The following is a 6,003-nucleotide window of genomic DNA, read 5'->3' as shown; positions in this document are numbered from 1 at the left end:
TGATACACAACAAGTTATTGCATAGACTTAATCTAATAAATTATATCAATCATATATTAAGAAATAGTAAGAATAACGAGTCCCGCATAACAAATAGAAATTCTTACTACATACCAATAGTAGAACGAGTCTATATTCCGATACTTTTCTACGATATTATTAACAATGCACCATGACAAATATATTTTGCTATATGTCAATTCCCAATTGATTAGCTTAATACTGTAATTCTAGTAGGCACGACCATGCTTGCATTTGTTGTAATAATTTTTTTAATGTGAGCTACCTCAATTAAAATTGTAATTCAGTGTTTTGCAGGATTGATCTATTAAGGTGAGATTTAAGGATTCTTAAAAAGTCTAATATTCAATTGGCTAATGTGGGCTGAATAAAGCCCAACCTGTGATGAGAGGACTTGTTACTTAGAACTCTACAAATAATGTTCAAATAATTATAATGTACAAACAACCTTATGTAAGGAGTGTATATAGAATGCTAAAACTAAGAGACAGTCTCGTTGAGTTGGTGATACAGAGGACAATAAATGAGAAGCACTTGGTATTTGAATTGGCAATATACCTTATTTAAAAAAAAAAGATTCCAAATTAGGTGTGCAAATCTTTTTTCCTCTGTTATTGCGCTCTAAATTTTAGGGAATAAGAATAGCAAGAGCATTATAATTTTTGTACAGCACTCACTTGAGTACCATAACTTTTTTTCACTCACTTAAATACAACATTGGAGTAAAATTGATCATTTGAATTTCACTTCTAGCAAATCATCCTACATAAATTTTTTTTATTAATTTCCATTCCAATGTGGATTTTTAATTTTGGAATTTTTTATTAATTGTCCACACCAACGTTAACAATCTCATATAGAACAATTATCATCCAAATCATGGCAAAGTGCCAATGGCACTTAAGTAATCAGTTTTTCAAATCTATGGCACTCAAGCCGACGGTCGTCAGCGGCCGATGGGCTTCTGACGGCAGTCGGCGGTGATGGTCGGTGGCCGACAGTCATGCAGGGCGATAGCGAGGGGCTGGGGCCCCGGCCTACAGCGGCGCGACGGCAGCGGCGATCCATAAGCAAGAATAAAAAATGAATAAATACAAAAAAAAAAATTGTTGCGTTACCAAACGCATTTCTATTCTTTTTCTATTCCAAAAGTAGAAATTTTGTGTAGTTACCAAATAGGTTCTTTTACTTAGAAATTGTTCCCATAACAGAAATAGAAAAGAACTATTTTTGAAAAAAAACAAAACTCTTTCCAGAACAGAAGCATTGTCATGCGCAACCTTAAGGTAAAATGGGACATCATAAGTCAAAAAATGGGTGGAAAAAGCGTAAACTTTTACGTGTTTATCATTTTCCACATGAATGCTCATTTAAATGCTAAACCCAACCCACTTATTTATATTTGAGTTGATACGATTAAAATAAGGAGAGTGTATGATGGATTTCTAGAGTATGGGCCGTACGGTGGTTGGGAAAAAGAAGAGGCGAAGAAGATAATTTATAATTAACACTATTTATATGTTAATACATAATAATTGTTTTGATGATATTTTAATTTGATCATTGTTGAAAATTGAATTTAAAATATTTTGGACTTTATATGCAATGGGCCTTAATCATGAGAAGTACCTAATTTTATATATATGGGGCCACCTTCTATTAATATGTTTTAGAAAGAATTAATTAATGCAAGTCAATTGTTCATAGCGATAATGACATTGACTCTCCCCAACCTTTTCATTAATAAATAAAAATGCTAGAACAAGGACAACAAGAGTGCTATCACTTTTGTATGGAGTTGACTTAAGTACCATCACAATTTTTTTTCGCTCACTTTAGTGCCACATCAGAGTAAATCAATTATTTGAGTGTCATTCCTAGTAAATCAATTATTTGAGTATCATTCCTAGCAAATCATCCTACGTGATTTTTTTAAATTAATTTTCCATTTTGATGTGGATTTTTTATTCTTGAATTTTTTTATTAACTGTCCACGTCAATGCTATCCTTAGGATTACCAACATCCACGTTAGATTTTCCAGTGAGGCGGTTTGCCAATGACACTTAATTAATCAATTTTTACAATTTATGGCACCCAAGTGAAAAAAAAAAAGAAAGTTATGGCACTCAAGTGAATTTCGTACGCAAGTTATGACACTCGTAATATACTTACCCTAGATTCTAGCTATGTAGACCTCACATGCAGTTTTGAAGGCTTACATTTGCAGCCATTGGATTACAACCATTTGAAAACCGGTAACAATGACACAATAGCAATCCAATGGGTATAAATATTAGGGGTATGATAGCCTAACCCCATAATTTAGATCGTTTGCACTAATACAGTTCTTTTTGCTTCTTGTCTTGTAATTATTTACCTGTTTTGGCGGTCTGGGTTAGGTTCCATTTAATGCATGTAATAAATTTTCCGAATAGTTCCCACGACCAAAATATATAGGACAGCAGACCATGGCTCTTCCTTCTTCTTCCTCTAATTCCATACCTGTGCAGCAAGAAGACCAAGGGATTCATCAACGTAGAAATGAGTTCTTGCTTCACCATCTCCCTCTCTCTCCTCTTCTTCTTCATAAATTTTGTAGGTCCTGAATCAGCACCTACGTTTCTACGGCATTACTGCCCAAATGCCACACTCTTCACTCCCAACTCCATCTACCAATCCAACCTCAACACCCTCCTCTCTTCTCTCTCCTCTGCCGCCACCGACAGCGCTGACGGCTTTGCCAATGCTGTCGTCGGCCAAAATCCTCCCGACCAGGTCTACGGGCTCTTCCTCTGCCGCGGTGACGTCGACTCCGCCACGTGCAGCAACTGCGTGGCCACTGGAAAACAGGATATCCTCCAAAGATCCCCCAACCGGCGAGTCTCCATGATCTGGTATGATGAGTGTATGTTGAGGTACTTCGATGGCTCCATCCACTCAGTCATGGAACAAATGCCTTCTATCACGATGTACCACACCAGGAAAATCACCAATCCAACCCACTTCATGCAAGTCCTGAGAGAGACCATGGACGACATCACTGCGAGGGCTTCAGTCGGCAATTCGGGGAAGAAACTTGCCGTTGCGGAGGCAAGCTTTACGAGTTTGCAGAAGCTGTACACGCTAGCACAGTGCACACCGGACTTGACGGTGTTGAGTGCAACACGTGCCTCCGGGCAACAATCGCGGGTCTTCCACGGGGAAGCAAGGTGGGAGGTTGTTCACTCCGAGCTGCAGCATGAGGTTCGAGCTGTACCCATTTTACAATGCCTCGGCCATGGCGGTGCTGGTGCCTCCCCCGTCCTTCCTTCGTTCTCCCCCTGCTCCCGTGACCAGACGTAAAGGTACATGTTTGTTTTTGATATTTGTCCTCTGTTAAGACAGAAAGATCTGTCCAATTTTATTTTATTTTTCCAGCGAATTGCTTATCCTACTTTATAGTTCGAATATGTGGAATGAACCTTTTAATGAAAAGGGAAGAAAACATCATAAGTGCCATAATCCTTATACATGGTGCTATAAATGTTTAATTGATCACTTAAGTATCATAAATTTGAAGGAAATTTACTTAAGTGACAGCAACGATTTCATTAATCAAAATTCCAACATATCAATAATTTAATATAAAATTATCATATACAACTCACCAGGGAAATGATGTTATCAAAAGCATGCAGAAATGAGTCAGTAGTCCTTTCGTACCCCAAATTGATGAAGTGGGGCTTATTGAACTCAAATCCTAACCCTATCCCCAAGTTAGGTCCAACAGTGGCCATGTGTGATAGGGTATGCAGTGGGCTCGTGTCAATGTCTTTCTTCTCAATTTCTTGAGCAATCAGTTGCTTGTCAATTTGGTGCATAGAAAGGGTTAAATGACATCATTTCTACACACTTTGATGATATTACTTATCCATAGAGGTGTCAAAATGGGTCATTGACCCATTTATAGTTAAATGGGTCGTTAATGGATCAAACCTTATTTCCCAAAGTACCCATGATAGGTTTTAAAAATAAAGAGATTAAAACATATGGGTCTTAAATGGGTCTACTCTCAGACCCATTTATGACCCATTTATCAACCCATTTACATGGAGACTCTCTCTTTCTTTTTAACTTTAAAAATATTTTTTTTATAAAAACCGAAATTATAATTATTTTTAATTATAATTTTCTTTTCTTTTCTTTTCTTTTTTCTTCTTTTTCTTTCTTTCTTATTCCTCCGGTCGCCGACATGGTGATGGCCGACTACCAACCGAGGGCGAGCCTCGAGCTTGCCGAGATCCACCTCGCGACGTCCAACGAGGCTCATGCCTCACCAGATTCGGCGAGGGCGAGCTCAAGCTCGCTAGATCCGGCGAGGCGGGAGGCCTCGCCGACGATCGGCGAGGCTCAAGGCTCGCCAATTTGGCGAGCTCGAGGCTCGCTCGTGGTCGGCCATTGGACCGTCATTGTGACCGGCGATTGGCAAAGAAGAAGAAGAAGAACAGAGAAAAAGAAAAAGAAAATTAAAAATTATATTTTAAAAATAATTAAAAATTTAATTTTAAAAAAAAAAAATTAGAATTCAATTTTTTAAAATAATTATTTTAAAAATTATAAAAATCGTCCATGAAATTTGTGTTATATGATTTTTTTATTTTTTTATATAAAAAAATTTTAGCAATACCATTTTTTTAGTATATATATAAGAAATAAGCTTTTTAAGTTTAGTTGAATGAGTCGGGTATGGGTCGGAAAATTTACATTAGGCATAAATTGGTCATAAATGGGTTAATGGGTCAATTTGGGTCGGATCATTAATGACCCGACCCACCCGTTTAACACCTCTACTTATCCAGCAAGCCACTTCACATAATTTTATATCAAATTAATCCTATGTCAAATTTTTTGACAAAAGAAATTACCGGAATCACTTAAACGAATATCTTTTAAAATATTATTACATTCAAACGATTGATTGAAAAGTTATGATATGTATAATATCATTTTCCCTCTTTCTAATAATACCTCTTGTTGAGATGAGCCTATGATAATCAATAGGTCATTTTCAAGTTAAACGATTTTAGAGAGAGAGAGAGAGAGAGAGAGAGAAGGGTAGCTATTAAAGTTACTAATTTGAAAATATAATTCCACAAGAACCTTACTTTGATTAAAAACGAATGGGCAAAATTTGTGAACTATCAACCCCATCCCAAATCTAAGCATCTTGAATATGGCAGAACCAATTCAAGAGAATAACAAATTTGACATGGTAACCCATGGCCCTGAGTGCTACTGGCCTCAAAGGGATAATCTCTGATATCACATCCGAAATTCCAGTGCCCATGGGAAGAAAGTTTTTTTTTTTTTTTTTTTTTTGGAGCAAACCCATGGGAAGAAAGTTACATTACCACAAATTGGAAGGATTGCCATTGAAGTGGCCCTTCAGAATCAGCAGCAGTCCCACCTCTAGCGCCTTCGCTCCGAGGGTATCCTTTGGTGGCACCCACAGGATAAAGACTCACCACTATTGGACCTAATTTGGGTTTAGGGTTTAAGTTGAATTTAGCCTTAATTTTGTCAATTTGGGTCAAGGAATGGCTAAATGATACTGTTTATGGACACTCTAGAAGACATTATTTCCCTAGTGTGCCACGTCAAATGGTTTTATATTAAATTGAAGTCATGTTAGATGTTTTGGCAATACTCATATAAACTTGACATTCTCAAGTGATCGACTTAAAATTTACGATGCCAAGGTAAGTGTGATACAAAAATTATAGTACCGATCATGTCATCATTACAATTCCGTCTCTATCCATTTTGATATGCTTATAAGAGGTGAAGTTTCCCGAGGCATTTTTTCACATATACTTTGTTGAATCAGTTCCAAATAATTCTAATGACTCTGCACTTGTGTTCTTTGCTTGTCTTCTCCCTCCCTCAAGCACTTCAAAGCAGCACAATTGACAGCATAACTGCATCAAGTCCACTGGTTCAGA

Source organism: Eucalyptus grandis, chromosome 5 (genome assembly GCF_016545825.1).
Source record: "Eucalyptus grandis isolate ANBG69807.140 chromosome 5, ASM1654582v1, whole genome shotgun sequence".
Taxonomy (NCBI): Eukaryota; Viridiplantae; Streptophyta; class Magnoliopsida; order Myrtales; family Myrtaceae; genus Eucalyptus; species Eucalyptus grandis.
The sequence above is the reverse complement of the archived record's forward strand: the minus strand, read 5'-3'. Positions refer to the sequence as shown.